General features: G+C 37.2%; 1 long non-coding RNA gene across 1 annotated transcript; it reads right to left on the bottom strand.

Annotated features, from left to right (window-relative positions):
* Window positions 1-756: 756 nt before the first annotated feature.
* LOC118698856 (uncharacterized) lies at window positions 757-20,160 on the bottom strand. Its single transcript, XR_004981955.1, has 4 exons — window positions 19,720-20,160; window positions 15,786-15,945; window positions 15,268-15,289; window positions 757-840 (listed from the first exon to the last, which is right to left on the bottom strand). It is a non-coding gene; the product is annotated as an uncharacterized LOC118698856 (long non-coding RNA).
* Window positions 20,161-21,429: the final 1,269 nt, after the last annotated feature.

Here is a 21,429-nt window from a genome sequence, read left to right as displayed (position 1 = left end):
ATTTTTTTGATTTAAAAAAAGTATCAGAACTGGGTAGGTGGAGTTCACACTTTTGAAGCAATTTAGGAGAAGACATCTAGGATGAAATTTGATTTTTCTCTTAAAAGACTAATAAATAGGCATGCAATAGAGATAATTTCTTTCTGAATGAAACAAATACAAAACAAAAAGAAACTTTATACCTGTTAGGTTCAATACTTTGTATTCAACCACTGTGCTGTCTGTGAGGCACAGCTGTAGCGTCCTGCAAATGGTCTGGGGAGTCTTTGTTGTTATTTTCACTTTTCACTTCTCTTGTCCCTTTGAAATTTTCTTCTGCAGGGCTACTGTCATTGAACATTGAAATTCTTCAAGCAAAAGAAGTGCCCTCCCTTTAAAAATGAGCACCTTTCCTGCAGCTCCCAACCCTCCAGAGCTAAGCCTATGAGCAGAGCAGATGAACCTCTGCAAATTCCTCCTGCAAAAGTCATTGCTGTCTGGAGGGGTCTACCATAAACCCCCATCCTCTTTTCTTATTTCCCATACTGCCTCAACTCAGAGAAGTGACAGCATGATTTTACATACAACTTCACAGGGGCTGCAAACCCATTCAGAAAAATAGTTTTATAGGAAAGCCCCCAAAGCAAAGCATGTTCCAGAACATTCAGCTTGGACATGAGTAATAAACCCACTGAAACATCCAAGTGGGTGGGAAGAGTGAGGAAGGGGTGGCACTGAGACAGACAAATTGCAGAAATAGATGGCTGTGGAACCTGCCTTGGCAAACCTTCTGAGCTGCACATCCATCTGTTTCACATTAATCTCTCTCCACTGGGTTTCAGTCCAATCATCAATGCTGCTCTGAAACAGAAAGTACAGATAAAAGCATCAACAACATTTGGTGAAGACAAGCTTCTGCCACAAACCAGATAAATGGATGCAGGGGCAAGCCCATCCTACAGCAAGAGTTCATGGGCCTAAATTTTTTCCTATACCACCATTACTTTTCAAACACACAAAATAATCCATCTTCTCTAAATTCAACTCAAAGACCAAGCATTTTAACAGCTTAATGTTTCAGTATCTGATAAAAACATACCTGCACAACTTTCTTGTGCTATTAGACACACATCCATACACACAGGCCACATACAAGTCCACCTGGGAGATTTTGGGAAGATGCCCTGCAACTCCTCCTGGGGGTGCTACCAACAAAATTACAGAAAGAAGATCTAGTACATGTATTTTTAACCTTGCCTATGAAAGGCAGGATCTTGAGGGAAACAACTTTGCAAGCCTGATTCCCCATACAGATCTGTACACTGACTTTTCTGGACTCTTGCTTCTAGATTTGTAGAGCTTTCTAATGTACAGTTCTGAGTTCTGAATTGGATTTTGTGGATTTCTGAATTTTTACTCAGTTACTTAAACTAATCAAGCAAGTTCTGGGTATTAAGAAAGCCCTAAAGGAAACTACAAAGTTTGTTTTGGTTTGGGATTATCTTGAAATTGGTTGACTTGGAAACAGAGATATTCTCACTCTGGGTATCCTAAAACATAGTAACTATTATTTAAAAAACAAAAGGAATAGTAAAATCCCCAGTATTTAACTTTTTAAAATCAAAACTATAACACTTCTAGGATCAAATTAAAAATATAACATTCAAATATAGTCTAAATTTATAAGTAATTTGTAAGTAATTTTAAGAAAAAACTTACATTAATATAAATATGAGTATCCCACACTTTCTTGAGCAATTGCACTTTTCAACATTGTTTCATATGCTTGTAGCCTGGAATAGATACTTAAAATAGTTCTGTAGATAGATTCCCACATTAGAAACATTTCTTTTTCCAGCATCTCAAGCTCTTGATTTGCTGGAAGAGGAAAGGAGCACTCAAAGTACAGTTGTAGGGTATATTGAGCATACTTAACCTGTCAGTGAAATCTATGGATCCTGCATATATGATTCAAGGTAAGAAAAGCTGAGAGAATTATGACAAAGAGGCTACAAAGCTGCATTTGCACTGCCTCTGAAAGCACCCAAAAGCCTACAAATGACTCTGCATTGAAACCACAAAAGAAAAGCTGCATATAAAGAAGTTAATTTATATTCTTGCATTCTTTAACTTATTAAACCACTTCTTCTTAAAGTTATATAAATGTTAACAAAGTGCCCTCATGAGGTTTTAAAAAAGAGCCACTTGAAGGCCTACTTTCGGCTATTTTACTCAAGAGCACATTAAGCTGTGTAAAGGAACATGAGAAAGTATTCAGAATTTTAATTTTAATTTTTTTTTTGGTAAGCATATGCAACACTGGAAGAGAAACAAGAAACCTGAATTTGGTGGCACCAGAATTATAACAGCATCTTGAAAAAACATCCCCAAACCAACCAATAAAATTCCCCAAAACAACAGTAAAACAAAAAACTCTTCAAAACAACCCCTCAAAAAACCCAAAAGCAAACAAAAAAAGCCCAGCAAAAACCCAAAAGTTCCAACTCACAAATATTTTAATGTGTACATTGAAATATCATTAACTTTTGTACCGAAATATTACAATCAAATATGTTTTTCTGAGAATCCTCATAACCTTATTGAGATGAACATATGGATTTTCTACAGCAAATGGAAAGGGTGCTTCCATTTTAAATCTTTCTCTGAATCCCATCTGCTTACCCATGAAGAACAGGTAGTGACATTTGTCACTGATTATGCTCGTTCTTATTAAGAAAAACAGAGACAAAAAGGGCTGATCCCAGAATTCAATATATGTCAAGTAAAGTGCATTTTCTTCTGATTAACTGCAATGTCAGATGCCTGAAGAGGAATTACTTTGTGCTATACTGAAAAAGCTGTAGTCTTAACAGCATTCTATTCTTTGGGCAATTCCTATTTAACAGGATAACATTTTTTTTAAACAAAAAAAAAAAAATCACACATGGTAGAAATGCACCAGTAAGATCTGTATATTAACAGTGAGAATATTCCTGCATCTACTCATAAATAAGAAATTAGAGTGGATGGATTATTTAACCAAAACTATACTCTATGTCATAGCTTTTACTAGAATTTTTTAGAATTCATTTCATGGATCACTGGTAATTATAAACTATTTGAACTTAATACCCTCAGTTATTTTAGGTATAATCACATAAGACTTCATTTTAATTATGTTAGGAATCTTCCACACAGTATAACAGAGTTCTACTCCTGCTGCTATACCCACTTTCAAATATGTAAAGATGACCTGGAAGTAGTTTTGTCATTCCACAAATCTCCCCACAAAGAAAATTCAGTAAACCATGTCAAAAAAAATCCACCAGGATAAAAAAATATACCTTGACATGTGGTTTTTGTCTGTATCAAAAGTACAAGAAAGGGAAGCTCAAATCTGAATCACTTCAGAGTAACTAGAAAATCAGCTAGAGGTACACATCAAAAATCCTACCAAAAAGATTAGACCAGATGTGCACAGAAATAGAAATTTCACCATGGACTGGCAGTGCATATCCCAAAACAGATCAAATAAAGGTTTCTAATTTCTCATATGCAGATGCTGCTCTTAAAAAGATGGTTTAATAAGTTCTTCTAGTGTCAGTAGGAAACACTATCACTGTAGTGTTTTCCCATCTATTCCTCTCACCAGATTTTTTTCATTCAGAAAAATTACACTTGCCACTCACAAAAATTATAACTGGGAGGGGTGTGGGGCAGAATATATAGAGAAAAAGACTGCTGAGGGTGTCTGTAAGACAGCACCACCTGACAGCCATCAAATTCTACCTTTTGAAAACATATTCGAACAGTCCCAAACTACTGCTGCCTGTGATGTGAAAGGCAAGCGAGGTTTAGATTGGGTATTAGGAAAACATTTCTTCACTGAAAGGGCTGCCAAGCATCAGAACAGGCTGTCCAGGGAAGTGGTAGAGTCACCATCCCTGGAATATTTAAAAGGCACATAGATGTGGCAGTTAGGGACATGGTTTAGTGGTGGACCTGGAAGTGCTGGGTTTAAGGTTGTGTTTGATGTTGGGGGATCTTTTCCAAGCTGAATGATTGCATGATTCAATAAAAATATGTGAGGCTTAAGATTCTAAAACTCTTTCATACCCTAGAAGATTACTGTCATTTTTTGACTGTGAAATCAAAGACAAACATCAGTTACATATTTAGTTACAGTTCTAAGTACACATCTTAGGATCAAAATTCATCATCAGGAGTTGGTTTTGAGGATTATGCCTAATTTGGTTTAAAATAAACTGACAAATTTAATCCCCATGAACATTCCACTTACTGTAGGTCTGATCTTCATACTGCTCAACAGATTTCAACTTCTCCACATATTTCCAAGAAATAAAGGTATTTTCTGGACTTTCTAAGTGGACTTTCTGCAAGGTAAAAACCCACACCTTATCAGTTTTTTTTCCTTTTACTGATGAACAAATGCTGGTGGAAAGTTTTAGTTTCCCCCTCTTTGCATGCTATTAGCTATGTCAGTTTTCAATATTGGACTTGGTACTACACAGTAATTTAATTCATGTGTGTCTAAAGCTCTCACAGGATCTTCCATCCTCTGTGCTCCCACCTGAAAACATGTTTGCTTAGGATCAGGACAAGAGGAAGGGACAGAGCACAATTTTCAAATAACTTGGATATCTAGGTCCCCCATAAGTATCTTTGAAAGTCTTGTTCCCATAAAACAATAAAACTCTTTATGGACTCCAAGGAAAAGTAGCACCAAAATGTCTGTACTTGTTCCTTCAGTTCTTTAGAACATTTCAGCTTTCCCAAAGTAACCAGCATATTTTTGTTAATGATTTAATTATAACCTCCTACTCTTTCCCCCTACTTATTAGAATATAAATTAAGGTATTATGAACCAGTAGGAAAATGCACTTTTATTTTTGCATTGTTCAATACCTTTTTAATGTGTTCATCGTGTTCATTTGCAGTTATCTAGTTCGTCACTAAACAATTGCAATGAAATATTGCAATTTGGGCTAATTATCTTCTCAGACAGGGTTTTTTTTTAGAAAGCTTCCAAGATGGTTGAAGGCTTGAAATGAAAATAAAAAGAGGAAAAACCCAAACAGCAGAGAAGGCAGTAGAGTTCTCTTTCTGTAATAATCTCAACATGAAATCTCATTCACAATATTTCTTTAGTGCAAAGACTGGCACTGAACCAAGCTGTACTGTTGGTATGTGTCATGTGCTTACCAACAAACTACATATTTCTAAATATGCTCTTAAATTGTCCCCAACAGATGAATTCTAGAATGCTAAAGAATTACAGATTAGCTCAGATCCTTAAAAGTATGGAACTAGGCTTTCCAGATCTAGACATATACCCCACACTCTTGATACTTTCTAAATCACAGAATGACAGAATATTCTGAGTTAGAAGGACACAAGGATCGAGTCCACCTTCTAAGTGAAATTCTATCCTGTACTTTTCTCACTTGTTTGTTTTCTCCCCTTTTCTTTCCCTCAGATATATTCTCTCTCATAAGTCACTGGGCTCTTCCTCCTGAGTCTCATAAAAATTCCTTACTTGGAATTAGTAAGCTAATGTTTTCTAGAGAAGAAAAAAATGCCTACTCCTGTAAAAGCTTACCAAACAAGTGGCAAGCAGAAGTGATTTCTTTAAGTTGCCTTTCACTCTCATTGGTATGTGTAAAGTGAGGACACGTTATCAGCCTCTTGAAAGGGTAGATGTAATAATGTATGTATTGTCCGAAATCAGTGAGAAAACAAGTTTGGAAAGGAACAGAGTAAACATTAAATGCAAGACACTCATTTAATTGCTAACAATGCCACAAGTGTCCACCTAAGGAAAATTCATTTATTCAAAACTAGTAGCTAAATATTTATTATTATTGCCTTATACCCACAACTAATTTGCAATACTCTGCCACAGTTTGAGTGTAATACAGTGTCATAGCAATGTACATCTAAAAGTGATTTCCATGTTCCTGCTCCAAGAAGAGGTTTGCTATACCTATGCAATTTGCAAAAAGTTTTTCTAGCTCTCCCTGGAAGATTTTTCAGTAATGAAGAGCCTGTCACCTCCTCTGGCAATCTGTTCTAGCAATTCATTATGCTTGGCATAAAGTGGTTTTCTCAGTCATCATATGTCGTAGACATCTTTTTGTGAAAATCCTTTCTTAGGGTTTTTTCCCTTCTGAGAAGCTGAAGCCTCAGAAACAGAATGTAAACAATGGTTATCTGCTGCTGTGGAATGCAACAGGTGCGTCTGTGATTGGCTCATCTTAGATGTTTACAATTAACAGCTAACTACAGCCCAGTTAGCTTGGACTCTCTGTCCAAGACACAAACTTTTGTTATTCATTCTTTTCTATTCTTAGCTTAGCTAGCCTTCTGAAATGAAACTTTTTCCTTCTACTCTTTTTAGTATAGTTTTAATGTAATATATATCAAAAATAATAAATCAAACGTTCTGAAATATAGATCAGCTCTACGTCTCTTCCCTCATCTTGAAAACCCCTGTGAACACTGTCACAATCATACTTGAACCTTATAAACTTTAAATTAAGTTCAGTATGTTCTGGGTGTAGAGAACAGACTACTTCCTTCCTGTATGCAGAAATCTCTATTGTATTTAAAGATTTATGCCTGTTCTCTCTCTTCTTCTTCAGCCTCAATGACTATCAACAGATCCTTTTTCCTGAAGTGCAATGCCTGGGCAAAATACTCCACTAGAGGCTTCGTCAAGGCTGATTGAAATGTGAGATTTCACATCCTTGTGCCTTTCAGGACAACCACTCATTTGAACACTTACATACTTACCTCTTTAAACATAAAGTGGTAACGTGATAACATGTTACCTCTTAATAACATGACTTCACTTACTCATGTTCAACATATGACAATACCTAAATCATATTAAAGAACTGTTTCTAGTAAGTTCCTTCCTATCTTAAGTGTTCATTATAGAATAACACATGCTCCAACTACCCAGGTTACCTATGTGCTACACTGGATAGAGAGCCAGAACACGCCTGCCATCCATGGATTCTCTGTGCCTCATGCAGACAAATGCAAAATACAGTATGTTAGTGAGCTGAAAATCTCCCTGTTTCTTTGAATTGCATTTTAGCTCTGGCTTTAGCTACAGGTTAACTTCTGGAAGGAACCTGCAGTCAGAACATCACTAAAGCAAGAACAGAACCATAGAACATGGTTTGATTTCCACCTGCAATATAGATGTCAGTATTTCAAGGCATTCAAATCACAAATAGCTTAACTAAAGGTGCAATTTAAGCAATGCACAAAACTATCTTCCTAATTATAAATCAACAGTTTCATGTATATGGGTACTGGTTTGAACACAGATTTTAAACTAGAACAGTCATGAAATCCTACAGAAAACTGAGGCAACACATCTGTCAAGATCCAGTGTTTTGGCTTTAAAATCGGTATAATCGTCTTCAAACTCATGTAATGTTAAAAAAAGGAGAAGAAAAAAGTATAAAATGCATGTTTTTCCAATGGCAGAAAAATCTGATGGATGGCATATGGTAGTGTTAAACACATAGCTCACCTCTGCCACTGAACACGCTTCTGAGATTTTTCAGTGCTGTTTTAACCAACAAGCAATGATTGATACCATTAACACTGATAGTTGTTTTGGGGTTTTTTAAACAGAAACTGAGTTAGCAGCTGAAGCATTTTCTGAGAAATACAGATTGATTCTGAATAACAGTTTAAGATATAATGCAAGTGTACCACTGCAAAATCAATGCATGAGTGTACTAGGGACACCTTTGTTTAAGAAGCATAGTAGGAGGGATAGCCACCTATATTGGCCCTTACTTTGATACTGTTTCATCCTTTTAAACCTCCTGTTAAATAAAGATCTTCTCAACAGGTTTTTACAAGACCAAATTATGCCTATCTAGTATCATTAAGAAGGTTATTATGCACATCAGACTTCAGCTACTCAAATACTTGAAGTCAACTCACTAAGTAAACAGTATCTTTTGACTCTGAATCATTGTTACATTTAATTAGGAAATCTTATTCCATGGCTACCATGTATCAGGCAACAGAACAAGTCATTTTCTACAGCACAGATGTACTCTATTAATACTCAAGGTAATTAACCATGTTCAGAGATGAGGACTTTTGGAAAAATAATAGCAGGGCAGAAAATAGAGGTGCATACTAATGCAAGCTCATGTTGGCTCTAAAGGGAGAGCTCCAGCATCTTCTCCTTTTTTCCATTAGCAACATAAACAACAACATGTACGTGTAAAGCTACACTTGTTACTTTACTAAATATATTAAACATTAATCACCTCTGAGAACTTTTTTTATTTGCAGCTTGTCTGCATCTCTTTTTGGTTGCAAACCACTTGAAAAATAAATAAACAAACAAATAGAAGTATTAGTAACCACAGTGGACATTTAAATAAAAACCCAGCATCTCTGAATAGGCATATCAAATTAACTTGTTTATTTAAGAATCTTCTTCCTTTCTAACTCCACCCATCCCTCAACTAACATCGATTTTGTTTGTTTGAGGTTTTTTTAAATACACAGCACAAGCCTACTCATATACACAAAACCTATGACAGGATGAACTACTGCACTTCTCCAAGGCAAATAAAGGAATTTAGGTATAGTTCTATGGCTAAATTAGATTATATTCTCTTTTAGGGGTGCACATATTTAACTCATCAAGAATCCATTTAAGACAGTAAGTCTGAGAAGACCACATTTTATATCCTGAAAGCTAAGCATCCTTTGATCCTCTTTTGGATCAGACCCCCCCCCAGTCACACCACAAACCAGATCATTGCTCTGTTCAGGTTTTCAGGCAATTCCACTCACATTTTAGCCAAACACATTCCTGCCTGTCCAGAAGCATGTAAGGCTTGTTCTGGAAATATGCGGACCCTATTCATATATCATGCACTTAACAGCATGAACCTTCAAGCTTCTGACAAATAAATTAACTGTAAGATGACAGCTATTGTCTGAAAAAGATCTGGATTAGGATTGTAAAACCCAAAGGCAAATAGTTTCTGAAGAACCTGGAAAATAAATATTTTAGTGGTGACATTAAAACAGTGCAGTAATTGGTGCTTGGTATTTCACCTGTACCTCTTCTGTCAACACTAAGACTGCATGCATGAGGAAGAATGGCTCAAACTTGAAAACTAATATTCATTGACTGTGCTTTACCTGGCACTAATCTGGAAAGTCAGCAAATTTACAATGTAGAATGCTCATTCAGAACTGTGCTAAAGGGCTACTTTTGTCCTGAGCCACTAAGGAAGCACTTATCACCTCAAAAACTGATCAATTCAAACCCTCTTACAGTCTACATCTGTCCAAATTGCTGTACCCTACAGAGCAGCTTAAAACTGATTTTCAGGCATGTCACCAAACTTGTGTTTATATACTGAGCATGCAGGGAATCCTCAGGAGGTAAAGGCAAGACCGGGTAAGCTGCACACAGACCTCAGGAGGGGTGTCTTGAATCCACATCTGCCACAGACAAGGCTGGTTCAGAGCCTCCTGGTGCTTCAGAAGGGAGAAAAAAGGCAGCAGTAGGTCACTGCTGCCATTCACTTCTCCTTTCTGAGGCAGCTTTTTGCGGGGATCAGCAGGAATTTACTGTGAATCATAAGGGATTTTATCAGGAGCAATGAAATTCAGAAGTACAGTAGAGTGAGTCCTGACCCTGAGACATGGAAAGCTCTGCCATGGATTAGAAAGAAGTACCAGGATTTTAGTCCAAAGACATTAACAACTTTACAAGGCTTCTGCATGAACTAAGCATGTGCCATTCATTTAGTTTAGATCTCATTTATAACCATTTCTCTGGGTTTTTAATAACCTAGATTAAGATATATACTTGCAAAAAAGATCAGTGTATGCACACAGAGAATATACTTCCTACCCCAGTCTAATGGAACAGTAAATCTCTATATTCTGCTAATCCTTTCCTTATAAGTATCACTATTATATGTTTTATCAAATTATTTTTATTTGTTATTTATCATTTTAACAACTTAATATTTGTGTCTGCTCCCAAATTTTGCCTGTTTAAATAATACCTTACCAAAAAAAAGCATTCCTCACACATGCAGCAATCTCTCTCCTTAGCACACTGCCAAAATTGCCACAGAGCAGATCCAAGCTCCTGGAGACCAGCAGAGCTCACAGCCCACTTTCTAATGGTCTGCATCTGGGCAAACCCAGCAGCCTTGTGGGTACACAGGTGCCAGGAGCACAGGGAAATGGCAGGGACACAGCTAGGAGAATCCCCTTCTGGATCAGGGTACTGAAGAAGGGAGTCATCCCAGGGCACCCATTACATCTGCACCTGGAGCTGGACACACCTGGGCTTCACCAGCCCCCCCTCTTCAAGGGGAATTTAATCAATATCTCCCTGCTCCACAAAGCTGCAGGGTAAAAATGAAGGAGACAGAATTTGGCTGCCCTCCTGCCAGCTAAGTACTCTAGACAGCAGGCAGTAAAGCCAACTACATAATATGATAGAGTACTTCTTTGTTTGAATTTATGTTAGAAGGGGATTAAATCCTTCCAAAAACCCAATTTTACAAGTTCACAGATACAATGAACTAACACCAAAATTTTGAAAATTACAAGAAAAGGTGTCTAAAAAAGTACAGTAATAAATATTCTGTTTTATTTTAAAGATATACTATGACTGCTGGTGAGTATAGTGTTAGGAATTATTTTAGCTTTTATTGCAAGACATTTCTATAAACCAATATTTTAAAAACATTCTCTATCTTTTGCGTAGAATCAACTGATTTTGTATCTGCACCAGAACTGCATGTAAATTGCATCCTAACACTCAGGAAAAAAAGCTTACAGAACTGACAGTTCTGAATATTATATGCAAAAAATTGACCTTTTTTTTTTTTAGATTTTGGGCAATGTTGCTGGGGTATTTTGTCTCACTTTATCCAAATTTATTTTATTCACTAAAGTTTCATTTATCCACTAAAAATCTTTGGCGAAAGCCATCTGAATGCGTCTCTACATGTGACACTTCTAAATAATTTACCTGATCAGGAAAATGCATCCAGAAATCTAACCTTAAGAAAATTAATTTCTGTTTTAAAGAACAAATGGTAGACACTGTACCCAGCTGTGATGGAAGCCTACCTCATGCCTCTCTAGTTCAATTCAGCACTATAACATTCCCAGAGTCACAACTCCAAGTTTACAGATGTTTTTGAATTAACAAGGAAATAATAATACCCTGTGTACAGGCTACAAGGTTAACATATCACTGTAACCTAAAGGATTGTATATTCTCTTTCTGAAGAGCTTTCCAGAAACTATTCAGTAATTCTGCTCACTTTAACTATGCCCCTTGAGTCCACCAAAAACCAGTTTTTTCAGCTTTTGAAATTGCAACATAGTGATGGAAATTTCCCCGATCAAATTAATAAAAATTAATTAACCTCTACAAAAAAGTCAGTAACAAACCTATGCTTGAGATAGTCTTTGCAATTTGATCTTTCCCCTTCTGGTTTGGCAGAATGAGCAGTTAAGCCTGTGCAATCCCAAATAATTTCTATGAAGGAAAAGGTGAAGGAGCAACAGATATTTCCAGCAAGGCTTCATCTTGGTTGATTCACTTCCAGGATTAAAACACAAGTGGAAATGAATTGTCCCATGGAAAATACACATTTAACTCCATTTCAGCTTCAGCAGATTGATTTAAAAAAGACATAGATGAAAAAGAGCAAGCACTCCTGAACACGTACTTTCAAGCATAAACACATGGTTTATTACAGTAACAGAAAATGTTGCTATGAAAATTAAACTTAAATCTTTCCCAGAGGAATAAAATTGAACACACTTTAGCCTCTTTAGTAACATGTGCCAAATTAATTTCTATGGTCTCTGATTTCACTCAAATGAAGTAATTGTTTTATGCCCCAAAGGGATGAAAATAATTTTCCCTTGTATGTTTAGAAATCAGAACAGCTCTTCTCCTAGGAGCAAACCACTCATGAGTTCCCCAAGCAGCCCTGGTCACTGCAGACCCCTTGTCTCACGACTGTCATCTACAGACCTCCCTCAGCCCTGGCACAGGGCAGGGCTCTCTGTGGCCCCCCTGACTGTGGAGAACCAGCAAGAGCTCCTTCACGTGCAATGGCTGTGCATGACGTCTCTGATGGGCACAAGCTGCCACCTTTGTAAAGCTGCTGGCACAGGATGCCCTTCCCAAGTATCTACAGCTCCCCCCACCAAAAGAACCTCAACCTGTTCTCATGACAGTCAGCCAAGATCCAACATATTCACCCCAAAGCCCTTTTGCAGATCGTGCTGGTGGGCACTGTCAGGCACTGTAAGATTGGGTTTCTTGCTCTCAGATAACAATTTAAGGGGTGGGATGGAGCAGCACACTGTCTCAATAATTGCAGAGCTGAAGTACATAATTTTCCAACTCAGATTCCAAAAGTGAGCCTCACATTTCCTGGAAAGGCATGGGTCCAGCGGAGGGCCACAAAGATGTTTAGAGGGATGGAGCACCTCTCCTCTGAGAAGAGGCTGTGAGAATTGGGATTGTTCAGGCTGGAGAAGAGAAGACTCTGAGGACACATTATCAGAGCCTTTAGTAATTAATGGGGACTTAAAGATATGGACTAACTTTTTAGCAGGGCTTGTTGCTACAGTACAAAGGATAATAGTTTTACACTAAAAGAGAGTAGATTTAGACTGAGTATTAGGAAGAAGGTTTTTTTAGTATAAGGGTGGTGAGACACTAGAACAGATTGCCCAAAGAAGGTGGGGATGCCCCATCCCTGGAAATGCTCAAGACCAGGTTGCATGGGGCTCTGAGCAACCTGATCTAGTTGAAGATTCCCTGCTCATCACAGGAGAATTGGACTAGGTGACCTTCAAAATTCCACTCAAACTCAAATATTCTATGATTCTGTAATTCTAATCAGCTGCCAGTCCTGTCTCCTACTACAGCTGCTTCCAGTTTCAGTAAAGAACAATAAGAAAGCCCCAGGAGCAGGAACCAAAAACTATGGCTGCTCCCATCCTACACAGATGACTAACCACAATAATAGATAAATATTCTGCACTTCTTTCCTGACCTCAGATTTTTTATTTTCCCTTGCTTAAAAGCAGAGATTTAAAAAGAAAAATGAAGGGAGTTCTGTCTCATCCAAGGACTAGCCTAAAACACTATATTTTTATAGCTATAAATAGATGAGTCCTTAGTCCTTAGAGGCAGGTACCATGCTCGGGAGAAAGTTCAAGCCATGGGCTGCATGTGGAGACCAGTTCTGTACTAAGGCAGCTTCCAACACCCTAAGAAGCGGTGGATTTAGGAATCACCTTTGCAATTCCCCATAATGCTATTACTAGTCTGCTCCTTGCACAGCATGTGACATTCTCTTCCTGTTCAACACTCTTAACTCTCCTCAGTGCACTGTGATTGTTGTGTTCTGGATATTAGAAACCTGACCCTTGCTGTCTGCATGGCTGAGAATAGCCCATATTTCTCAGATACTGTATTCATCCAACAGCAGAGATAATAAGCAATACCTCAGTCTTCAATGAGCTTTTAGGGAACATATCAAATCTGGAAAACAACATCTCAGATGTGAAATCCCATGGTTTAAATTCCTTGGCACAGGCGAAGTAACTCTCCAACATGTTTCTGTGATTAAAGAATAAATCCTTAAATCTTTTTAAGGTAGTTGTAGCTGTTTTCACATGCTCTAATGCTTCTTCAGTTTCTTCTTGAAAAGATCTAGTCTAGATTGTATCTTAAAAAGATACAATCTAGACTAGAATGTAAATAAATGAACCACAAAAAAAAATTTAAGTTACTTTTCAAAATGTAGTCATGGCATCAGTCATAAAGTTACTTTTCAATTTATATATAAACACAAATCCCAACATGTATTATATTTTGAAATTTTTATGTTTAATGTTTCTAGTTTTCATAATTATCTCATAATGCAACCTGTCCAGCTAGACTGACTCTTAGGTATAAGCTTCTGTATGTACAGTGAACATTCAGAAAATAACACAGTAAAGACAGTTCCTTCCTCTCAGTAAAAGTGATATTGGAAATTGATTCACCTGTTTGACATAACACTGCCATAGCTTTTGGATACTAATTCTCCTGTGGCATATATTGTGCCAACAAATACAGAAATGGCAAATGAGTCCTCTTAGATTTTATCATTTAGTAAACTTGCAGAAGAGGGCTTCCCCAACCCCAGAATCAAATGTAGCACACATGCATATATAATGTGTAATTCTCCTACTTCCTGACCAACAAAATACTCTAGAACAGTGAACCCTACACAATGTCTTTTCTTGCCAGCATCTAAAAGTGCTCACGCCCCCAGCAGTCCACTTGGTTTCAGTGGAAGCATGGGGAAAGCTTATTGACCACAAAACATGCCTCAAGGCAGGTGATTCACAGCTTGTTTGCAAAGCCCATATTTCCTTGGCTTGTGCAGCTCTTACCAGCATTTTGAAATTCACAAACAGAAATACCTATTAAGATATCTGATAAGAAAAGAGGCAGCAAACTTATACCAACAAAGCAAAGTAAGGAGCAGCAACCTATCCTGGAAAGGTTATATGGCTTCTAGAGAATTTGTTTCTATACAAGAAGCATATTTTTTATTTAACTGCACAGTGCCTGTATGTCTGATGGCTATCTGACAACTATTTATTCATCTTATCTTCGATTTAATAATCTAAAACTGGTTGGAAGTATCTGTAATGTAATTTTAGTGTTTATTAAGCAGGTAAAAGACAGACTACGTCCATGTCTTTTTTAATAGCATCCTGTGTACCAAGTAACATTTATTTATTAGGTACTTAGGTGATTTATAACCTTTACTTGAAGCTACCTGAGCAACAAGTAGGTTGTGACTTACAACACACATAAACACAAAGTATACATCTCACTCACTCAACCCCTACCATCTTCTATTTCCTTGAGAACATCCTGAAAAGCTGGGTAACAGCTGCTTTCTTTGGCTTTTAAGATATTAACAATTTTTTTTTTTAAATCCAGACAACACTGAAACTATAATTTTACAAATGATAAAGAAAACAGTTGAAGATCATGGCTCCTGTCAAAAATATACAGCTTAGAAGTACACTCAGAGAATTGATGAATAAATATGTCCCAAGCCTACTACCAAATAAAGACTGATAAATGCTGGCTGAAATCCTTAGAAAGGTTTAAAAAGTGGGGAATGAACTGGATTCTTCAAAATTCTCACTCACCTGGCATCATCGCATCAAAACACTGTGAAAAACAAGCATGGAAAAAGAAGAGGATTAAACACAGCTCCCAACAATTTGGAAAGTAAGTAACCTTGCTTATTATTTTAAATTAAAAAGAGCTATTTTGCTTGTAACAAGCTATGATTGTTATCATTAATTAAATTGTCTGATTCATGGCCAAATTTGGCAATAATTTCCTGAATATAAACTTCATTCTCGAACTCATTTTCTCCAGAGTGTGAGAAAAGTCATGGGAAGAAATTTAGAAGAGATGGACAAGAACAACAGAACCCCTTACAGCTGTTTACCCCTTAACATTAACTTCCTCTTATATTTAACTCAGTCTTTCTTTTGGAATTTATGCAAGTCCTGCTTACTTTGGGAAACCACTATAAACTGTCTGCAAAAACAAAACAACATAAAGTTGTTTTGGTGCCTCATTTTTCAAAGTGCATAGCGAAAGGCAGTACAAAAGAAATCTCTCCTTGATGTTTGCAGAAATATCTGAAATCTCTTACTTGTTTATTTTTAAACAAAATGTTGTCTTTTCTTGCTTTTCAGAAGTTCAGCTCAGTTTGGAGGTCTGTATGAAGGCCATGCAGCAGAAGAAGAGCAGAATCTGCTGTGACCACCAGTGATTCAACAGCATGCAGCAGTGTCCTGGAATTAGAACCTTGTCTGCAAAATACAAAAACAGCCCCTGAATTTCAAAGTGAATACTAACTCACGACAGCACAGAGCCCTTGATCCCCATTCCTATATGCACTTTAAGGATGAACACCACTGAAATTCAGAATTTCTTTCTGACTAGAATAAGATTTAAAAAAATCCTGAAGACAGAGCTAAATGACTGTTTATAAAGACAGAGATCATATTTCAGCTGTATTTATTAATCAACACCATGACCAAACACCCTCTCAAAAATCATTGACTGAAGATCCTTTGAGTGGTTCCTTGCAGTTATTCCAGAAGTGAAAAAATCTGCATTTTACTATTTAATTTCTTAATGTTATGTGGTAATTTGTTTTTCTGAATAAACATGAGAGTTAGCATAAACATAAAATATTAAATTGATCTTATTTACTATATTTTATTACACTTTGGCAGTGTTTACAAATCGAGAAATTAATAATACACAGCAAAGCGTTTTAATAAAATATTTATGGAGCATTAAAGTTTACATTCTGTTCCACACCTTATTTTTTTCCCTTTCACTTAAGCCAGTTCATCAGTTCTGCCTCAGTTTTAGCTGAGTTTTTAGTACTTACACTACTCTGCCTGGCACATCTGCTTCACTGCCATGACACAGAGCAGAGAGCTGACCCTGGCCAGAGCCTTCAGATCATTTTTTATTGTGACAGGATTATAAACCTCAGTTATCCAACAACTGATTATCAATCATCTCTGTACACAGTCACTCCCAAACTGAAATCAAATCTTAAGTTTGCTTAAGCTGTGAGCACTCTGGAACACAGCCCATATTATTGCTGTCTCTACAGGTAAGAAAGTCACATCTGAATAATTAGTGTCACTCTTTTTTGATGCCATCCTTTGATATTAGTGTTAGACTCATCAAAAACAATAAGATGCCTTTTATGATATAAGCTTAGTTCACATTAAATGCTCAAGGCAACACAGAAGGGCAATCTATTGAAAATACATTTAAATGGTAATTCAAGAGAAAAACCCTATTTTGTACCCTGGAAGCATAGCTTCAACTGATTTCAAATTCTGATGACTTTAAAGAATGCTTAAGTCTTACCTTTGAAATTAATAATAAAAATTCATATTTCAATATGACAAAATAATTACACTTTAATTACACTTATTGTGCCAAAACCATTTAAAACATTTTTCAGTGTCAAACATCAAAATTGATAAGTAACCTTTGAGTTACAGAATTCAGGGAGATGAACCCTTGCTATGAGCTCAGTTTTACGGCACTGTGCAGCTAAAGATGTGCTGCTACATCCATAATGTGTCTCTCTGATTCCTTTGTGTGCCAGTGACTTACAAAGAAGAAACTGGAAAATAACACAAAAGGAAGCAAGAAGGAAAATAGTGGTGCAAGTCTGCTTTTGCATTAGTTACAAACTCATGGTGCAATTTAGCTTGTTTTGACAGTGAAGACATGAACAGCACAAGAGCAATCTCAGCATAAATGAGTAAAAATTGCAAAGCAACAGGAAGCAAGTGGGCAAAAAAAAAACAACTGGAGAAGCTAGGATGAAAACCACAGCACTTCTATTTGTCTGTTTTAACCATCATCCTTCTCCCAAAATCTAATTTATTAGGGCCTGATAGAGCAGCAAACAGCTTCTCCAGCACCTTGAAGCTCAGTTTCTGTCCTAGCTTGTCCCTGAGCACCAGCAGCTGCTCCAGGGCAGGAGAAGTCTGCTCTCCCAGAGCCCATCCTCCCCTCCTAAAAGCCTCCTGACATCTGTCATGCTGGTCAGTTCCCATCTCATCCATGAGGAGGGCATGCCTTACCCTGCTTGTGTGCTCCCTGGAGACTCATAAGGCAGACATTAATTTAACGAGTTCATTTGTGGCTTTATGAAGTAATTTATGCTTCCTTAACACAATAAACTCCTTAACCTTCACGGCCTTCATAAATCTGATAGGGTTTGGATTTGCTCCAGTATGGAAAAAAGGAGAAAAATGTCATTGGGAGGGGTTATTTTTCTGTTTTTGAGCACTAAAGCCATGTTATGACATGGAACTACTGGATTTAAATACCAAAGTTATGAATTAAACACCTTTTGTATATACTGAGCGACCAGTAAATTCATGTCAAAACCTTTTATTTCTCTTTCAGTTTCTCCTTTGCAAAAGGTTGTAAAATATTTTAAAATAAATTTTTAAGCACTTTGAGATTACAAATATTTTGCTTTGGCTTGTCTTTTAAAATAACACAAACACATGGAAATTGAAAGTTATAGATACAAACTTTAGTGGGTAATCTGGGAAATTCTGTCTTCCATTTGCAGAATATGCTAGTTAAGTAAACAGCCACAATAGTGCTACAGATACCACTTGTGACACCCAAATCTTATATATTCGTGTCCCTAACATCAAACCAAGGAAAAAAGTAATCCCATTCTCATTTGAAGAGAAACACCTAAGCCAGCTGAATGCCTGTATCAGTTGTCACAAAAATTATCTCCTTAATAAGTACAGATTTAGCAATGAACTGTGAACTTAGTCGTCAACTTCCTCTTCTCTATATGCTTGTCATGATTTGCTCTGGGTCTTTTTCTTTTTCCTACTAATCTTTGGAAAAAACCTTGACCTTTCCAAGCTGCCCAACAGTGGATTTCAGATGCATTCAGGTTGCTGTGCTTGGAATCTTTCTGCTTTGATGTTGATGGGAGTTTTGTCATGGGCTTCAATCAGGAGGAGATTTTGTCTCGGCGGGGGAGTTGTGGTTCTATCCCTGCCCCTATTCATAACCGCTGCCTCTCAGGATCAAACTGAAAAGATAATGACCAGCCTGAAATCTGAACACTGCTAACAAAGTGCTAGCAGACAAAAAGACTACTTTTCATCTTCCTGTCATTGCCATTGGTACTTATACAAAATATCTGTAATACTGCAGCATAAATGGCACACATTTATTCCCTCTTTGAAACTTCATTTTCTTCCATAAAAATGCAGGAGTGATAATTAAAAAACTCTGCGAAAACTGTTTGGCTTCCCTGGTCTTAAATTTGTGTTTCCCTAAGTCTGAGGTATGGACATGAATCACTACATTCTTCTCCCTCCAGCCAAAATTTGGACCTTCATCTGTACATCAGAAAATTTTCCACAGAACTGGAGTCTTTATATTTAAAAACATGTTATTTCGATGAGTCAAAACTTCTCAAAATTTTGGAAAAGAGACCCAAAAAGTCAAGATCAGGATCGGAGGCATGACTCGGGGGCAAGAAAGAACAGTACAAAACCTTTAATCCATGATGTTGCCTTTTTTACCGAGTGTAAATCCACTGTTGCTATAATGCAGAGTTTCAAAAGCCATTTTAAGGGAAATTTTTTTGCAAAGGTAGGAGTCTGGTCTGGTTTGCAGTCTCTCTCTCCTTATTCTTCAAAGTGTTCATATAGACTCAGTTGAAAAGTTGAAAAGTTGAAAACTAAATACTTCATGTTAGTCCCAGAACATTTACAACACAAAAAATACCCTGAACATTTTGTACCTAGTCCTAATTCTAAGTGTCTTCTACATATTGTTAATAAAGCAAGAGATTTCTAAAGACCTTTATGACATGTACACTAAAAGAAGGTGCTTTTCTTTAAGAAAATCTTATACAAGAAATTGTTTTTATAGTTTAATCCTAATAACTCTTACATGACACATTGTGAAATCTTGTATACAAATCTCTTCCGATTTACACTTCAGAAGCAGCCCAATTCTAGGCAGACTCATGCAAAATTAAATATTCCTTCTCTTATTACCTTCTTATGAGCTTTCCTCCTTTATGAGCTGTAAAAGTCTTTCATCTTGCAGCTTAATAAACTGCTTTTACATCATGTCGTCATCAGAGAGCTGATTGGAGGTGATGATTCCTCGTGCGGCCAGCTCTGGTGTGGCAGCTCCACAGGCAGGAGAGGCAGTTTAGTCATCACTGCCCACAGGGGAAGTGACTCATGCCTCATCTCTCACCATGACGTGCACTGGACAAGAAGTACCTCACCTTGCACTCTGCTGGGGATGGCTCTGGAGACTTGAGCACAAAGAAGAATATATCTTTCACGCAGTAAACAATTCAGATGACGGCAGTCACATCCATTATACAAAAGGCAACAGAAAGAAAGGAAGAGTGACATGCTAGACAGAACTAAGCCTTCAGCAACAAGTCACTTCTGATGATTATTAGAAATGGGATAGCTACTTTTTTTAAAAGAGGCACTTTCATAAGAGCTATTTTGCATCAGTTGTCTCTGATACCAGTTAAAATATAATTCTCTTTTTATTTTCTTTTTTTTTTTCTGCTTTATCATAAGTATTTAGATATAAAAACCTCTTCTAAGAAAGCTGCTGTGTGCTGGGAATTGTTTGAGCCAGCTCCCCAAACTGAAGGTCTCTTCTGCTGTTCCCCAGCCCAAGGCACTCTGTGGTGTTCCTCATAGCACAGACAGCTTTCAGCATCACCTCATGTGGCACCCAAATCAAGTGAGATGCAGGTTATTTGTTTGACAGTACCACTGCTGCATTTCTGTTTAGACAGACAAAAGATGAAGAGGGTTCAGCTGCCCATCAGAGCTCTCCAACAACTGATGCATAATAGAAGCCAGAACCTCAGCATGTGTTTTTTGGACAGAGTGAGGAAAACATGATATGTAAATAGGGAAGTTTCAAATCCAGAAAATTTTTCTAGAACACCTACACACAAACATACATATTCCTTGTTCTTCCTCCTAAACTTGCTTTTCCAGCTTCCCTATGGATATTCACTGACTTTTCCCAAGCCTCTGGGCTTGGAAATATGATCATACACACCATCTTTTGAAAACCATCCCTGGATATCCCATAACACCTTTCATCAGTGCCATATTTTAATATACATAATTGCATTTAGTCATCTCTGCTCTGCCAAAAATCCATGTAGTTTTATCTTCCAGAGAGCATTAATGGTAGGTAACAGATACAGAATCAGGATCCTCCTTCCAGATACCAGCAAGCTGCATTTAGGAGATGAGACAAGATTCTCGCAGACCTAACTGTGTTCAACTGTATATACTTGATTCCTTAAGTTAGTGGGAACTAGAAAAATATTTGACAGCATAATTTTTATCACAAATTGTGTCTTCATGACCAAAAATAAACTAACTCTTCAGAATCTTTGCCAGGGCTCTGTATTTCATAGCTTGGCAGCTCTGCAAGTTACTGAGAATTTGTCTGCTTGCTCAGAAATACAGAACTGAAATTTTCATTGAATCAAAATGCTTTTAGCCTACCTGAAAGAGTTAACAGCCTTTACTGAGTACAGGCTAAACTGAGTGTTGTCTGGGATGATGCCAACAAGAAATTGGTTGATTCTGTGACACCAACAAGCATATACAGCACTAAATGACTCCTAAAATGAGGTGGTAGCCCACTGAATGGTATGGGGCAGAGGGCTGAGAGTGACAGAGACAGCTCACCAGCAGAGGAGTAATCCCTTA

The sequence above is a fragment of the Molothrus ater genome, chromosome 1, assembly GCF_012460135.2.
Source record: "Molothrus ater isolate BHLD 08-10-18 breed brown headed cowbird chromosome 1, BPBGC_Mater_1.1, whole genome shotgun sequence".
Lineage (NCBI taxonomy): Eukaryota > Metazoa > Chordata > Aves > Passeriformes > Icteridae > Molothrus > Molothrus ater.
This window is presented reverse-complemented; position numbering and strand designations above follow the sequence as displayed.